Raw genomic sequence first — 18580 nt, 5'->3', positions numbered from 1 at the left:
TTCTCTAATTCCTGGTAATATCAGTTGGTACTGTGCTCCAATAACGCCCTTTTGATGTTGATATGCTAATATATAATCTAGGCATTACAGAACACAGCAACACATCCAAAAGGCCTGTTGACAATCAGCAACATTTTTAGTTTGCAAGAGTAGGTTACAACTTGTTTACTTGTCAGTCTTTCTGATGCTGTGGATTTTTGCTAATCTTGAATGTTATGTTTGGTGTGTTATGGTCAAGACAGAATGCATGGGTTTTTCATTTACTGTTGTCTTACAGAGGTTTGCAGTAAAATTGAGAAATACTGTCATAAATCATGCTTGAACCATTACTTTGTTCTCAGTTCCTGAGAAATCTGGCCTATTGTCTTTCCACTACTATGTATAGTACTCTCATCTTTGCCTTTTGTGTATGATCTATTTTTACTTTGTGAAGTTCACTTATGTCTGATAACAATAACATGAACTTTGCATCATGAAAACCTTTTTTATAATCATTTTGGAGTCATATAAAATAACAAAAACATAGTTTTTGTATTTCCAGTCTAGTGAGTCAGCTAGAGCATCTGGCCCTTTTTGAAGATACTGTTAAATATTTGGAATTTAGACCCATTTTGTCATCTGTTTAATATGAAACTTTATGGAAATGGCAGTGCTTATTCTAAAAAAGGGCTAGCTTCTTTTGAAGAAAGGCTTAGACATTAATTCCTTGAATATGAAACTACTTGTTGAAGAGCTGACAGTGTTGTGATTGAAGATGCTCTATTAGTTTTTCTTCCTTTCTGCGTGGTTTAATACTAAGCTTAATTACATCTTTCATTGCAGTGGTGATGCTTCATTGTCACAATTCTAGATTTAATTTACATATTTAGGAATACTGTCTGAGCCAGAGACCAGGCAAATATGGATAAGAAATACTGTTTGATTTTGTTCTGATGAAAAGCAATTATCCCTATTTCTCATTTTGCTGAAGCGAAGATGTGCCCAAGTCTCCTTTAGATGATATCAGTTTAACTATTCTCATGATGCTTCCTGTGAAGCTGGATGACCCTTTGGCTCTGAGATAATCCAGATCTCTTTGTCAGGGAGCACGTGAAGTTTCTCATAGTGGCAGTTACTTTACTTGTTCATTTCAGCAGGGTTTGGGGCTGGATAAGAAATTCTGCCATTGCCTCATCGGTTAAGGAGCCCTGGGGAATGCTGAGAAAAAGGGTAAAATTGTGAATCGGATCTGCCCAACTCACTGCTTTTGGCATGGTGTGTAAAGGTGTTGTGCCAGCTCAAAACACTGTGCATAAATATCTTGAACAGATGTTACTAAAGGGCTTCTTACTATTCTACATGTAATGCCAGTGAGATAAGCGGAGCTCTCGCTGTAGTTCTTTAGATATTTGCACAGAATGTCAGGATTCTGACAGGGCCTTTCAAACAACTGACAGTCAGTATTTTTTCTCTAAAAGAAATGTGTGTTATAGCAAAACCTCAAGCAAAAAGTCACTAGTGATATGTGTTTTTTATTTTAATACTAATAAAGGTCTGATACAGAAATAAAACATCTATTTACAGTTTTCCCTAGAATTCTAATCTTCTGTGGTTTAAATGATGAATAGAAATTGTAATGGAAAATTTTCCTTCTAAGGAAAATGAATAGCTTCTGTTGGAAGAGATGAAAGGAAGATAGTCATCTTGAATGGAGTATTTTACTTTTCTGTATTCTACTGTTTCAGTTAAAGCAAACTTGGAAAAGGACAGCATATGACTGTCTTTTACCCACTTTTACCCACTTTGTGTGATGAACTCTAGTAAAATGTTACTAATTAGTAAAAATATTTTCTTTCTCATGCCTATATATTTTACACATAAATCAGCATGCGTTCAATTTAATTTTTGTAAATAACAGAATAAATGAAGTGAACCAACATAATAGACCAATTAATTAAACGTGAATATCTTATGTGAACAAAATTCAAGATGCATATATATATATATATATATATATATATATATATATATAACAGATATATATATATATATATACCTGAAAGACCCCAGGGATATCTGTCCCATTGGGTTTAACATTGGCAAAAAAATAGATATAAAAATAAGTGAATTTTTAACATTGGCAAAAAAATAGATATAAAAATAAGTGAATTTTCACTGAAAGTGAGGAAGCAAAACAAAATCTGTTGCTTCATATGAGACAGTTCATTCAAGTGTCTGCTTTTTATTTTTACAGTTTTTACTATATAAAAAAAATCAAGTTTTTTATCAAAATTCATCAAAATTACCTCATCCTGTGAAGTTAGTATAATTGTACATGAATGCCAAGGAAACATGTAATACTTGTTCATTGGAAAGTACAAAAAATCCTGTAGTGCTGATATTGGTAACTTGTTTTTTGAATGCTACTGACTAGAAATATTTTCCCTTACTAATTGAAACATTTCAGTGTTTTGATAGGAAACAAAGGGAATAATTGTTTTTGTAGGCTTTGTTACATACAGGTTGAGAATAAAATGTATGAAATATTTATGGCTTGCATAGTACAAGTTCATGAAAGTAAAAGAGCCTGCAGTCTCATGCTGGTCTTCCTTCCCAAATTTTTAATTGCCTTGTTTGACTCATATTTGCTGTCTCCTTCACAACGTCCAACCATGCCAGCTGTAATCTGTTTTTCTCATAATGTTGTGTTACTGAAATGAAAATAAAGCTTGGTATTTTGAATTGTCTATTTTCCTTCTTCGACAAGAAAAAAATCCTTGTCAGTAATGCAAGACGTTCTCTTCATAATCTAATTAAATAAGCAAAGTAGGTCACTCAGCATGTTTGTACCTAACTAATATAGAAACTACGCGGTCAACGTATTTTCAAGCCATGTATCTCAACCCTTGTTCCTTATATCAAAACCGATATTCAAGATTTTGACAAAATCTGGCATGTTTTAACTGTAACGACTCAGGAGAAAAAGGGACTGATGGAGGAGAATTAATTGCTTCATACAGTAGTCATAAATAGCAAGGCTATAGCAATAGCTGGAATACTTAAAGATAATGTACTTAAAGAAACAGCACTATTCAAAAACAGGGTTTCCAGATAGGTGTATTCATAATTTTGATTTAATAAAATGCATTTGACCAGTATTATACCCTCCTCCCACACCATGACCTTTCTGGAAAGTTGTTAATACCTTAATTTTGTAGATAGGCTTAGGATTCTGTCTGATGCTATCCATTGAAGGGATTCTAGTGATTTGGAAGAGGATGATAGTGGGCTTGCCCTGGAGGTCATACCCACAGAACTGAATGTGTCCCTTCATCTGTTCTCCTCCCCTACTCCATCCCTCAGCTAATCCTACAGTGGTCCTGTCTTCAAATGGTGAAACTGATAGATGAATTGCACATGTATCTCACTGGGGTAGGAAGGTGTCAGGATCTGATACCTCAGGTTAAGATTTGTACCAAGACGGAGCTTTTCAGCTATACTGAAAGGGGAGCAATGTCAGAATGTTGTAAGTTATAAGGCTGTCAACAACAGTGTTGTTTAAGACAAGCCTGGTGCTTGTCTTAAAGCAACACTACTTTGTTGTTGTTGTTGTTGTTGTTGTTGTTCTTCAAGTAAATGATAAGAGAATTGAAACTTCATCTATTTACATGCTGCCTAAAGAAAAAAATTGTTTTCAAAATTATATGGACGTAGAATTGCTTTTAAGGATCTTACAGTGAAGTTTATGAGAGAGTAGTTCCTTAAATGTTTTATATGAGATGAATTGGTTGATTTGAATGCTGCTAAGGTGTGATGTTTCTTTGATGGGACATTATGGGAATACTTTTTTATCATAGTATTTTATTAGCTTTTACTTAGATGAACCTTTTATTGCCCATACTTAGGTTTAATATTTTTCTGCAATTTGAATCATTGGATGGCTTGGGTTGGAAGGGATGTTAAAGATTGTTGAGGTCCAATCTCCTGCCATGGGCTGGCTGCCCCCCATCAGCTCAGGCTGCCCAGGGCCCCATCCAATCTGGCCTTGAGCGCATCCAGGTTTGGGGCACACACAGCTCTCTAGACAGCAGTGCCAGTGCCTCACTGCCCTCTGAATATGGAATTTCCTCCTAATGTCTCATTTAAATCTTCCTTTAGTTTAACTGTAGGAGTACTTGATGTAGACTTCATTATTTATTTTTTTTTTCTAGTAATGCTGCTTTGCATCGCAATCTTTTTATGTTGCAAAATCTGTTTGGTTTTCAATGGTCAAGGCTAAGGTCCAGATAAAAATAATGCTAAATGCATTAGCATGTGGGACATCTAAAGCTTTGGTATGTAGAACAAAGAAAATTCCGTGGTGTTTAAAGTTGCATGAAATAATATTAAAAAAAAAAAAAAAAAGAAAAAGTCCTGAGAATCCATGGTATTGTCTACCTTGGTAAATGTATCTTTCATCTCCTGCCGATTTCACTGTTTATGTTTTTTACTTTACCAAGTACAGGAGAGAGCTGACTTCCAAGTAGGGCAGGGCTCGGTTTTTTAGGTTGGAGATGTTCTGGATGGCTGCAAGGCCAAACAGAATCTCTAGACAAAATAGATATCCCACAGATGCAGGTCAAGTGTGCAGCATGTGCTGCATTTGATCAGGCAACACTAGAAGTTAAACTCTAAAACAAACTCTTGTGCTCAGCATTTTTGGTGTGCATTAATTGCATTTGAACACAGTCATACTAAGAATCATTTTCTTACTGTGATTTATCGCTTGACTTTCAGACATATTTCAAGTGCTTTATGGTATTGGACTAGCCTGTATTTATCATATATCAAGTCTGCATGGGCACATACATTGTCTTGGAAATGTGCCTGAATTTTTGAATGGTGCTAACTGTGCAGATATGCGAGAGCTTTGTGAAATTCTAGCAAGTTACTTGTCTGCTTCTTTAATGTAGATGGAATTTGAATAGTTTAAAGAGTCTTGAATATAGAATTACAAAATTGTTTGGATTGGAAGGGATCATCTAGTTCCAACCTCCTGCTATAGGCAGGGGCACCTCCCACTAGACCTGGTTGCTCAAAGCCTCATCCAGTCTGGCCTTGAACGCCTCCAGAGAGGGGGCATTCATAACCTATGCGGGCAAATATCTGAGACTGCAACAAAATTGAGAAGTTTCTTTTCTGAAATGAAGCCTTCCATCCAGAAAAAGAAGGCTGGGGGAAGAAGGTCAGTTTAACTAGGGTAAGGTATTAGCGGCTGCTTAAGGTGCAGTGAGGTAGCCTGAAAGCCCGGGTGGCTGATGAGATGCTGCTGCTCTTCCTGAGATGTTGGGAGGGCAGTTTTTCAGAGAACCTGAGGGTGTGTAGTTGGAGGTGCTATCAGCTTGCTCAGCTGGTTTCTCTGCAGGTGTGTCAATGCCAGTCTTTGCCACTACTTACATTTAGCTGCCCTTGGCAGTCCCTGGTAAATTCACAGTACCGCTGTTTGCAGGGCATTAAGGTCCCAGTGTTGCTTGTCTTCAAAGGAAGAGAAACTTATGAAGGTCATTCTGTAAGGTGATGCATAATGGAGAAGGGAGTACCTTTAGGAGGTCTTTAGAAGACCAAATTGTCTGCACTGTATCTCTGCACTGCATAGAACATGGAAGTTCCACATTAGTAAATACTCATTTAAGTATAAATTACATCAGAGAGGTTTAAAATTTTCTTTCTTAAAGACTTTCACTTAGAAAACAATAGTTTACCATTACAAGTGAGGCATTTCTCATAGAAAACTTGAATAAATAAACAAAATCGTTGTGAATTCCGAAAAATTAAGTTAGAAAGTAATTTTCCTTGAGGATTTAGCAGTACGTAGTGTGCATACCAATGAAACTTCACAAATTGAGATGTAGCTTTTTTTAAATTTGGATATTCTAAGAAAATCAATTTAACAGAGTAGTAGAGATAGGATCTCTAGCTATTCTAATCATTAATTTCTCCTGCACTGTATTTAAAACAACTCCAACAGAATGTTTATTAAAACATTGCAATAGCTTGAATTCAACTGAAAAAAAAGTCCTTTGAAACCGTGATTGCAACTTGTCCCCCTCTCTAAACCCCCAAACAGTCTTCACTTATCTAAAAGTGCAATAAAAGTATAGATATGGTAATCTAGAACTGTAAGACGTAGCCTGGAAAATGTGCTCAATGAAAAACTGACGTCAACCCTTTGAAATTTTGTTTGGCAGTCAGTGAGAAATCTGAACCACTGCATACAAGAACAAATCAAAGTATATGAAAGAATCCTCCTGTGCCAGAATAGTGTTGCACCTTTGCATGAAACGCTAGTCAGTGGATCAAAGCTGAATATTTGCAATTGAATTGTTCATTAATTTGGCCAGCATGGTATGCAGGCAGAATAGATGCTGCTACTGGATGAGCAACAAATTTTAACTGAAAGGCAAAGCCAAAATAACAACTGAAAAAAAAATATATCATCTCTATCCTTGTCACAAAAATTCTACGTTTGGAAATAGCTTAACATGGATGGGAAATCCTCTTGACTGTGTGGTATTTTTAAATTTAATTTTCTGTGGCTTTCCAAACTTCTTCTGTCTAGATCCTGATGTGCTCAGGGTTGTGAGTAACTCCTGTGTTCATGCTGATTGCTCACTTCCAGCTGTGACTTAATAGACACTACAGAGGGTGTGGAGGGGGATTGGGGTGGAGACAAAGTGCCAATTGAACCTCCTTTGTACATTTTTTTTAATGATGAGAAGAGCCCTGCCTGCTTCAGGCAGGCACAGTGAGAAGGTCAGATGGTTCAGAGTCTGTTGTACAGTCAGTATGCTGGGTAAGGGCATGCTTCAGTTTGGTTTAGGGCTCTATGGAAATGTAGATGAAGACAAGGTTTAAGTAATTCTGCTGCTCAGTTTTCTGTGCAAAGACCCCGAACCTTACTACTTTGGTTGTAATATTACATGAATGAACTTGAAATAATTCAGGGAAGATTGACTCTTCTCTACAGCCAGAAATAAGAGATGTTAGTTCCCTTATGAAAGGATAAAACTGTTTCCTAGCAAGTAGAGATTTGCAGCTTTTTTGCAGTTCTCCACTTTTCCTAATAAATCCAGAATTTATAGCTCAAAGAACAATTTTTATCACAAGTTTACCCTGTCTAAAGGTCTTGAAGAATTTACATGCATAGCTTTATAATAAACCATGAAGAGAAGAGTGAACTTCTAAATCTGAAGAAAGGTTAATTAATATTAATGCACGTATTGCTATCCTATCTGATGATAACTGCCCACTCTCAAATATGGAATAGGAAGCAGAAACCTGTGTTCTCCTTTGATTGCTGCCCCAAAGACAAGGGGTTTGCAAACTTGAAATTACAGAGGCTCTTAGGAGAGATTGCTATTTCTTGAATTCGTCGAGTGTACTGAAGATATGTTGTGTGGCTGCACCCTTCCCAGCCAGAAGCACAGGTCCAATGCGATGTGCTATTGTTTAGCTGCTCAATGTACAAATCACCTTTTATGCCAGAGTAATACAGTACTTTCACAGAAGGAGGGGAAAACACTCTTAGCTTCCGCCCCTGTGCTTTACTTCTTAAACACTGAATAGATAGTAAATGACAACTGATATTTTTTCTGCTTCCTTACATAGAGGGTAGAAGACAGACTTTTGAGGCATTCTTAGCTATTATTAATTTGTGCAATTGTAATCTTGGTAATTTTCTCCTTTCAAAGTGTGGAAGACACTAAAATAACAGCCTAAGGAAGTTTGGAAATTGGGACTTGGCATTTAAAGCCTAGTCAGCTTGCACTGCATTGTGTAGTAATTGCTAGTTAATGTAATAGCAAAACCATTACGGTGACAAAATCGTAGAGAGCATTTCTCTTTTGATGTGTAAATTAAAACTGTCAGAAAGCAGTCCCAACATTAAATAGCCCCCCTCTTCCATTCCAGTTTGAAAACACTTCGCTAAGTCATATGCAGCATGTATTTTTTGCTTACGTCTGCCACATTCACTGGTATCGTCATTCATGCAGATCAAAGATTTACAGGTTTTACAAGATTTACCGGGCTGTGTAATGTTAAGAGTTCTGCCCAAGCATCTTATCTAACTGGAACAAAAAAGTGTCAATTTTAAATTCAATTTCTGTTAACATTTTTGTAGCAAACAATGTGAAATTCAAGCTTTCTGGGCCTGACTATTTGGTGCTTTATTTCTTTTCAAAGAATGGTGCAAGATTAAAGAATTTCAGAAAGATGATGTGTTTCCAGGGAATCAAAGAGTTTTCAAGATAAGCAGCTAGTCTGCTTGTAGAAATTATAGAAACTTCAATAAACCCCAAACAGTAACCATCTGTTTCTCCCATTCTGTGATTCTTAATTGTTTTTATTATGGTGTACACATTAAAAAAATATAATTATCTAGCTTATTTTTAGCTGGCTGCATAAAAACACTGAAGCAAGCATATTATATTTGTTTGTTTTCTCACTTAACCAGAATTCTTCATAATTAAAGATCTCAAGCAGTTTGTGAAAAGTCTGCATGGTATTTCTTCATGAAAGAATGAAATATGTCAGAAGCTGTCACTGTTCCTCCTCACATACTTGGTTATTGTCCTTGTTCTCTTCCTCCACTTCCTTTCCTATTCCTGCCATTTTATTTTATTTTTTTTTAGTAGCTAAATCTTAAGCAATATGTGAAGGGGAAAATGTGAGAGACGAGTAATTGTTATAACCCCTTTTCAGGTGTGCACCAGCAGTTTCACCACCTGCACACATAGTACTGTCTGTAAGGCCCGTAGTTCCAAATATTTGGAAGTTGTGGCACTTTTTAGGTTTCCAGATTTTATTGTATCCTCTTTGTTACTGGGACCAGTGTTGGTATTCCTCCTTGTAGGGAATACCTTACTGGAGTTCAACGTGTAGTGCCATATTTTCTAGGATAATCTGATGTCACGTTAATGATGTATTAATGTAATTTTCTGTGAAGGTGAAATGCAAGGTATGCATGTATTATGCAGCTTGTGGTGTTCTATGTGTAGTACAATTTCTGAAGCACAGGTGCACGTTAATGATTAAAAACAAAGGAAAATCAATACCTCGAAGCACTTTATTATTAATTTCATAATAGTTTTATGTTTTTATAATGTATTTAATGCCAGCTAAGCTGATTTTACTTTACCATTTGAATAGCACATCTGGAATGCAGTATTACCATTTCTGAGCGTTGTAAGTGAAGCAAGAGAGATTTTGTCTTTTTAAAATGTAACTTCTGGATTTTATCTAGATTTGCTAGAGTGTCTGCAGGGTATGAGTGGACAGATATACAGCTTGATGTGGGTGCTGCCCGTTCTTATGTGGGAGAGAGGCTGCTACATATCTATTTCTAACTACAGTCCAACAATTCTTATGCAAACCCCAAAGAGCCAAAGTGATTTTTGAAAGGTTTCCATTTGTGTGCCTTCTGCTAGAGGGCTCCATAGTCTCTTTTCTTAATTAACTAGTACCAAAGCTTGTCTGTCATATATGAGACACAAGCCAGAATTTTTAGCAGCATCTTCCCAAGAGCTTGCAGAGATGATTATGGGTATGGTAAACAAATACCTCAGAAAGTGAATGTACCGGGCTTTTAGTTGCTCTTAAATGGATCCCACGTATGTTTTGTGCTCCAGTTTTCTGCAATTGGGAAAATTTTAGTGCCAAATATTTTGGCGGAGTGTAAAATTGCTGACTGGTACTTGCTGGGGAATATGCAGCTGGAGCACAGGAATATCCTCTCAGCCCTGGACTTCTGCAGCTTTTAGTTCAGGTCTGTTAAAGATGCACGCTGTAGGGTTTGGATTTCTAAAGCAGTACTAGGCTTTGTGGTTCTAGTGATGCTCCTCTCATACCTGTGTGACCTGTAACTTTTTTGGGGTGTTTTCTGAACTGCAGGAAGCAATGCTGTTTGGAAGGATCTGTGTGATTTTTATTTTTGTAATTGTTTTTGAGTCTCAAATGGGAACATTATTCTATGATTCTTGGAAGTGTGTTGGTACATTTTTTCATTTCCTGTATTGTTTTGTTTTCCTAAATATTTAGAGAATGTCTAAGAACTCTCTCTCCAAGGTTGAACACCACTGCAGGGACAGCTGTATTGGAATCTTAGATGTTTTTGTGTGTTCTGTCAAATGTTGCAGCAGTTTTGTTTCTATATGGCCTCTAGAGGATTGCGTGCCTTCCTGTTGTGATCGTTGGTTTTCATGCTGTAGCAGCATTGCCCTAACAAAATATTCTGGAAAAATAGTTCAGCTGAAGTGACAGTGTGGTTCTGTTTTTGTTTTTGCCTGCTCAGATCTGTGAAAGGATTGATGAGCTGTTCTTATTCACAGCCCGACTATTGTGAGAGAGGATGATGGCTATTAACCAGTATCCCAGCACAGAAGAAAAGCGTGCTGGATAACAAGTGTGCAGTTTGGAAAGAAGGTTTGAGGGAAGAAGAGTTTAATAGGATGATTTAAGATTCCTATCAATATCCATAGGAAAAATAAATCATAGTATCAGAATCATAGGATGGCTTGAGTTGGAAGGAATCTTAAAGATCATCTTGATCCAAGACCCTGCCATAGGCAGGGACACCTTCCACGAGAGTCAAGTAATGAAGCAAAAACTTGTGTACAGGTACAACATTTAAAATTTAGAATTACTAGGAATTATTTTACTATGCTATTTGCAGTGGTTCCCCTTCCCTCTTAGCTTTAAATACAAAAATATTGAAAACATGGACCAATTGTTATTCACAAATGAAGAGGAAGAAAGTAAAATAACTAACTGTGCTTGTTAGAAGAAATAGTTAGAAACTCTGATTAGTGTGGGAGGAATTATTAAATCTACCCACGCTCCCTGTTTTTTAATTTTTTGGAATTCAATTATGCATCAGTAAATGTTATCATGCAATCACTGGCAAGGTGCTAATTAGTATTTATGAACTACCGCTTTTTATGTCTGACCGTTTGATAATTTCCATTTGTGGAGACAATTTTAGATATACAGTGATCTTGGAGAACTGTCTTTTTTTTTTTTTTTTTATCAGTTCTGAATTTCTGATACTGTTGCAGCATCAATGACTTACGATCACTTTTTATTTTCTTCATAAAAATGGAAGCTTTAATGCACAGAAAGGTGCCCCATAAACCACTGAATTAAATAAAAATTCTTAAAGTTAGGTAAGGAAACGTGTATATATATATATATATATATATATATGAGTGATCACTGGAAAGTACTGTGAATGGCAATAAACAGATACCTTTTAAAATCAAGCTTCCTATCTAGGTGCCTAGATTGGTTCCCATTGTTCATATAGATAATGGATGTAGGTGATATCTTTACTAGTTATTTACACCCACCAGTATGACTTCATTCTGCAGATATTTTAATTCATTCAGAAACAGAAATCTAGGGCTTCTGAAACCCCCAAGCACCAACATATTAATTGCCTAAAGTGACTAAAATGTATTGCATGAGTACAATCATAGCTAATCTAACTGATGGATGGATGTGGCCAGTGCTGCTCAACCATTGGTTTGAATACAGGCTTCCAAAGTAGAAGAAAAGCACATTGTTGATTTGTGTGTTTTTCTCCTTGTTCTCTTGTCCTCCTCCCATTCTTTGTGCTTATGCTAGAGCGTGTTTTCAAGGGTACAGTCCTGATAGAATCTATTCAAATGCTTTATATTAAAAATAAAAATTAAAAAAAAAATAGGTGGTTTTGTTTAGCTGACGAAGTGAAAAAGATGATTCACATTTTTATTTTGTATACAAAATTATATACACATTTATCTGCGTAAAGCATTAGCATCAGTGCTAAGATATCCTTTCTCGGTACAGAGAAATTCATTGGTAGTTGGAGGACCTTCCCCATGCCTCGTGGGCAGGATTTTGGAGCCCTCATTTCTCTCAAATAAACAAGCTTGTCTAGATAAGAATTGCAGAATCTTAAAGTTGAATTACCGTGACTCGTGCCTCTTACCTTTTGGATTGTATTGCTTGTCTATTTGACGAAGGATTATTCTCTAGTAGACTATTTTATCTCCAGTTAGGCACTGAAAGAATTAGGTTTTTTTGGCAAAACTAAGAACAGTTTTGACGTTGAAAGTTTCAGGTTAGACAAATTAGTTAAATTTTCCTGTTTAAAACAGCATGATGTGGGGTTCTAGCAGGCTACATCGTTGCCTTGTGTGCTAGGAGCATCATGGCTCCTCCAAGTAATCCATTCTGAGTGAGCAGCCCTTAAGTATAAGTTAACTATTGGTTACTGTTACTGTTCTTTTGTTTGTTTGGGATTTTTTTGAATGGGAGGGGGACTTCTGCTGCTGAGTGAAATTGGATATATTCATATAGTCTTGTGTCATCCAGTACAACTATGCCCTTATGCGCCTTTTTTCCCACTTGAGTAGTATAAAGTAACTTTGTGAAACCGACTTGCTAAATATTAAATATTCCATTATGTTCTAGATGTAAAATTAAATTCAAAGACAAATGATTTTTACAGTATCATTTGTCTGTGTTCTGAGAGAGATTATGAAACTTATTAAATCATAATGATGCTTCAACTAGGCAAAAGCTCAGAATTTGTAGGCCTTCTTTGGGCATAATATTGACTTTGGTTTGAAACTGGACAGGAGGAAGAAAATGCATTGAATTCATGCGCCTTTTTGGGTTTGTTAAGATTTATCGGAGCACTCTTCCTTTAAATTAAATGGAGAAATGTGGCATGAACCTAGTGACAACAATTTTTTGAACAACTATAGAAGTAAGAGCTATAACTTCAATTGCATAAAATGCAAATTATCAGTGGATAAAATCAGAAACTTCTCTGCACTGAGGAAAGAATAGATCTGTTGCAGATTAGAAAGTCTGATTTCTATTGCTAGTTATGCTTTATTAGAAAATAGTTCAGCAAAGCAAATAATTACTTAAAGCAGCAGTGAGAAGATCAACATAGCAGAGCAATTCTGTTTTCTTTTAGAACTGATGCCATCTGACCAAGTTGGAGGTTGCCTTTGGGCTTTAACTTCTGTTTTGCCACCTTAACCTGTTGCTTAGTATCTGTTATGAAGTGCCCAAATAAAGCGAGTTGGTCCAGTGACAAAACACATTTTGTTGCTTCCAAGAAGAGGTTGTTCTGGCCAGTTTAATTTTGTAATTATAAACAGAAAAATCATGATCATCTTCAAAACTTTTTCATTTAACTTCAGGTCAGCCTACATTGATTTTTTTCTTACTTTCAAAAGAATTTGTAATACTGCTCAGAAAAGGTTACCTTAATGACTTTTGCTTATACACACAACCAAATATACTTTCTTTTTTCAAAACATAACAGGTAATTTCAGGTGTTTGATCCCTCTTGTAATTGAGCTGTTCTAGCAGGGAGCTAAGCTGAGATCCTTAATGAGCAGAAACATCAGCTGAATTTGCTGCTTACATCTGGAAAAGAACTAATACTATGGACTTGTGTTAACACAGATAAAGGTGCCCTTTTCAAACATAACTAAAATGGCTTTATGCTAATGATCTTCAGAATTCTGGCAAGAGTACTGCATCACTACACGATAGATTTAATTAGTGGAAGTATGTTGTATTCAACTGTTCATAAAAATAGATGGACTTCTCATATTTGGAGAAAAATCAGCTCAGTAGGAGATGTTTTATCTATTACCAAAATTAAGACAAATAAGTGTTCCCTGTTTTACTGTTATCACTGAGCCCAGTTATAACAGAGAAGTACTTTTGCAAGTCACCACTAACAGAAACTGTTGTATATTCCTGATCAGTATATGATGATTTCTTACAGCATATTGGAAATGTGATGCAGTAGTTTCATGTTGGATCAATCACAGAATCGTAGGGATTGGAAGGGACCTCTAGAGATAATCGAGACCAACCCCCCTGCCAAAGCAGGTTCCCTAAACCAGGCCGCACAGGTAGGCATCCAGGCTGACTTGAACATCTCCAGAGAAGGAGACTCCACCACCTCCCTGGGCAGCCTGTTCCAGTGCTCCGTCACCTCACTGTAAAGAAGTTCTTGCGCACGTGCATTGCACACATTGCAATAAGGAGGGTAGTTGTGTGCTGAAGTTTATGGATTCTATTCATGTATTTGGCATGCTATGCCAAGATTGCCTATGAGGAAACTGATACCTTTGATTGTGAATATAGATGGTGCATAAGCTTAAGGTTAATGCCAAAAGAAGTTCTTGGCTGTCTTGAAATTTGGCATGGTTGAAGAGGCAAAGATGAAGAGATTATTCTCTCCAGGTTCTAAAAGCAAAATACAGTCTTCATTCCGTGAAGCAGTACTTTCATCTTTAGTTTTCTGCATTCTCAACTTAATAATCTTATAATAGAATTCAAACTTGCTGTAGAGCATCTTAAGACTTTTGACCAGTCTTTTCCTTTAGGTCCCCATAGAATAATCTGTGTGGCTCATTTATTTATTTATTTTATTTGGGGGGGGAGGGTTTTGGGGAAGATGTTAATGAAGTATTTTGGGAGATACTCCTCAAATGACTCTTGCCTTTCTGGAAAGCTACTGTTTTTGCATGAGCTCTTTCCTAAATATCATATCTACAGGATGAATTAAACTGCCTTTTGCGTTCAACCCTATATCTTCCACATTAAGCTTAAGTTATGATAATAAAGTAGTGTCACTAATGTTAATTAAGTAATAATTAGGGACATTCTGTTGTTGACAATTATCCCTGAAACAGGATATGAAAGTTATACTGAAAAAAACTTTAATTTGTATTTCAGATGCAGTGCTCTACTACTCCACAGTGCTTCATAAATCAGTGTGAGATGTGCCCACTGATTCACATGGTCTGCAGTTGGCATCTATCAACAAAACTGCTACCTGCACCTTCATTTGGAAGGAATCCAGAACAATCATAAGGAAACACTTAGAGGTAAGAATGCTTAGATTTTTGTTGTTCGTTCTCTCCTCTAGTGATAAGCTCTGCACAGATGAATTTGCACAATTGTGTGGACTATGATTTCTTGGAGGAAAGCATTAAAAATACTTTTAATACAGGAGAAAGAAAAAGGAGCTCTTCAGCCTTGGGTTTTAAATTTTCTCTTTGAGGTTTATTTCAGTTTTCAAAAATTTTTTTTTTTTGTAAAATTAAGTTACCTATTTTTGTTGTAACGTTTGCATGGCTGTGCAAGAGAAAGATGACAGTTGTGTACAGCTGTAGTAAAAAGCCTGCATGTTTGGAGGAAACTTCATGGATTGGATTTGAACTTTGCTGCAAATGTGGGATGAGCTGTGGGAAGTCCTTGAAACTCTTACCCAGAAAATCAGAAAGTATTCATTTTCTTCTTCAAATGATCTTCAATAGTTTAGCTTCTTTTCCTGTTTCTAGAAGGGCAAAAGCCCTTCTATATCAGTACCTTTATATCCAGTCTTTTGCTATTTCCAAATAGTTTTAGCTGCAGCAAGACACGTGTGTCATGCTGAGCTTTATAATTTTCTTTCTGAGTGTGATCGTAATGAAAAATATAAGACAAAGGAGTAGGAAGGGAGAGAAAAGATTTTGGGAATGTGCATGTGGGCTGTAACTAGAACCCCATAGGTGAGTTAATTAGCATAGTGAGTGCCTGCCTCTCCAGCTTATTAGTACTTTGTGTTATGGTGTTGTTACTTTAAAAAACTCCTGAAATAAAGACTGCTCATAGAGCAAGATGTTGATATATTGTGTTGTTTACACATTTGGGTGCAATGCTTCATACTTCCAGGAGATAGCAACTGGTGTTATACAAGTTCATGCTGTTCATGTGTTTTTGTTCTTGTTTTAAACATAATTATCTCAAACTGCAAGCAAAAGTCTGAAAGTTAGGAAGCTGAAGGGAAGAAGCAGTTATGTTTCATTCATGACTGAAACTCCTCTTTAAACTTCTGTTGTAATTCAGACTGTCTTAGCAATATCTGAGTCAGTTTGCTGAGGCTGGAGTCTTTGCTGATTAACTCCTACTAAATTTGGAAGCTAATGAGTAACTTATGATTTCTCTACAGCTTAGTGGCATGGTGGGCACAGCACAAAAGTCTCTCTCTTTAGATTTGTCTTAGCTCTGTAATTGGTTTGAGGTGTTTGTTTTACCTCTGTCTCAGCAGAGATCATCTTCCCAAATAAAAGCAGCAAAAACAGCATGCAATTGACTCAGTGATGATGTATTGCCCTTTATGCCACCAGCAACATTCACACATAACTGTTGTGCTGAAAACTTTCCCCTTTCTTCAATGAGCAGTGTGAAGTGTAAAAAAAATACAAAATAAGGTTTGTATCTTGCCTGCAGTTGTCAGATGCAGAGTCACTGGATGCTGCTGTTCGGATGTTTTGAAACATTTCCAGTGCAGGAAAAGTCTGCCCAGATCTTTCTGTGATCTCAACTTCTTCCTAAGTGTCCATAGTTGCACAAATCAACAACTGAGAAGTTTTTTATTTTTCATTTCTGTGTGAGGATGGGTAACCACTTACTTTATGTGCTTGATAAAAGTCTTAGTATTAAATTCAGCTCAGTGTTGGTTGTCTGAAACTAATTTATTTTCTTGCTATTAGATCAGGGCAATGATTTTTAGTACCTTATTAAAAACATTTATGTGTACTTCTTTTTCTCTGCCTGTCCCTTTGTATGTGAACTTGTAGACTGATGTTGATATACTGTCTCTATGATACAACTTCAGTTACCCAAATCTGCCAATTTTGGGTAAGTACAGTGGAAGAAACTCACTCACTCATAGTAAGTACTAAGAGCTATATCAAGGGAAAATTGGAAGATCTTGCAGTGGAGAGAGCTGTAAATTTTTCTTCTGTGCAAGAACGATAGATGTAATAACTGAGGGGAAAGATTAATAAAAAGCCTCAGAAAAGAGAAATCATGTGAGCTCCAAGAATTTCTGAAAAAGCAAGAAGTTTTACTTTGTTTTTAGCGAGTTTCTCATATAGTTTTTACATATATATGAAATATACTAGCTGTTAATATTCAGGCAGTAAGATGTATTTTTTTTCCCCTTTGCAGGAATTTAAAATGCTAATGAAAGATTAGGCTTCACTAACAAGCTTCCTAATTTCACTTGCAATGATTTAACAAAGTGTTTTGCATCTGGAAGACATAGAAATAAACAGCTTTTAATCTTTGGCAACAAATTTGTTTATTGTTCTTTCTGAGGTAACTTTATGATGGAGCCCTGTAAGGGCATTTTTTTTTTCTGAAGAATCCATTTTGACTCCCATGGAAAACACTGTTAGAAGAATAAAAATGTATCCAGACAACTATCAGTCCATCCTTCACAGGTCTTGTTGTAAAATCGAAGATTGCATATTATGGTTGTCTTAGCACTGTATGTTAAAGAGTGCTACTAAAATGCAACTGGGCTTCCAAAGGAGCTTGATGAGTAATGAAGGAGTATGAGAGACACTGAGATAATGGATCTCGGCATCCACTTGGAACATCTGAAACTGAATTTGCCTTTGAAGAAAACAAGCTGTCCTAAAACATGTTACAGTAGTAGACTCTGAGTGTGACTTGCGTTGAAGAGCTTTAGATTCTAGAATAAGCATCAACACAGGGAATTGAATATAAACAGGACTTCAGTGGGATTAATAGATCAAAAAGAACAGCTTTGTTTGGGTAGTGGGAGGAGAAATGGCCATAGGGTGGGGATGTGCATGTGGATATTTCAGAATGAATTTTGCAAGACAAAAAATACATGGTAGAAAAAAATCTTGCATGTTGGGGAAATAGTGCTCCTTGGAGGTCTGCAGAAGATTTCTATTCCATCTTCCCCAACCTCTCATCCTCATGCATTTCCCAAGAAAGAACAATTAAAATTTTAAGATGTGATATTCAGAACCTTGAGAGTTATTTGTAGAGATCAAATAGGAAGTTCTGGGAGCATTTTGCGAAACTTCTAAAATACAGCAAAATCTGAAAGGAAATAGATTATGGATTTTATACCAAAAATACATTACAACTAAAAACATTTACATATTTTCTTGGTTTCTTGGTGTACATAATTCTTGTAATTCAACATAAAAAACAAGATCTACACAGATAATAGATACCTATTTGCATTCAATCCAGACTTGTTTTTCTCTTCTAAATAACTTTTTCACTTAATCCCCATTAGAGTTCTGAAATTTGTCCTTTCCTAAGTGTCAACGGTTTATGGGCTGCTTCGGCCCAGTTCTGTGAGTAGCAGGGCGGAGGGATTTTGCAAAATCCATACCTCCAGAAAAGGGAACAGGGAACCCCAAAATAATTAAAAACAGCAGCAATGATCTGAGGAGAGACAAACTAATTTACTAAATATATTATTGGAATCCAAGATAACACACCATAATACAATATAATTAGAATTGAAACTAATAAATAATATATAATGAGAATATATGATAAGAATGTCCGAAAGATGGATTGGCCTCACCACAACGCTGAGGTGAGATGCGCAGTCCAGTTGAGCAGCAGGGAGACGGGAGGAGAGCTGATAAAGAGCAGACGAAAAAGAGCCCATCAGGTGACCTTGCCAGGAGTTCTATCTCCTCTCCCTGACTACAAAGTCCCCTGG

General features: G+C 36.4%; 1 long non-coding RNA gene across 5 annotated transcripts in view; it reads left to right on the top strand.

Moving 5' to 3' along the window:
- LOC122161410 overlaps positions 1–18580 on the top strand; it is a 494955-nt gene that overhangs the window by 167460 nt on the left and 308915 nt on the right. For all 5 annotated transcript variants that reach the window (XR_006169178.1, XR_006169177.1, XR_006169181.1 and 2 more), the window contains exon 3: positions 14770–14921. This is a non-coding gene — a long non-coding RNA (uncharacterized LOC122161410). The remainder of the gene's footprint in view (positions 1–14769; positions 14922–18580) is intronic.

Source organism: Centrocercus urophasianus, unplaced genomic scaffold (assembly GCF_019232065.1).
Source record: "Centrocercus urophasianus isolate 14NV4802_14NV808 unplaced genomic scaffold, USGS_Curo_1.0 seq_19, whole genome shotgun sequence".
NCBI lineage: Eukaryota > Metazoa > Chordata > Aves > Galliformes > Phasianidae > Centrocercus > Centrocercus urophasianus.
This window is presented reverse-complemented; position numbering and strand designations above follow the sequence as displayed.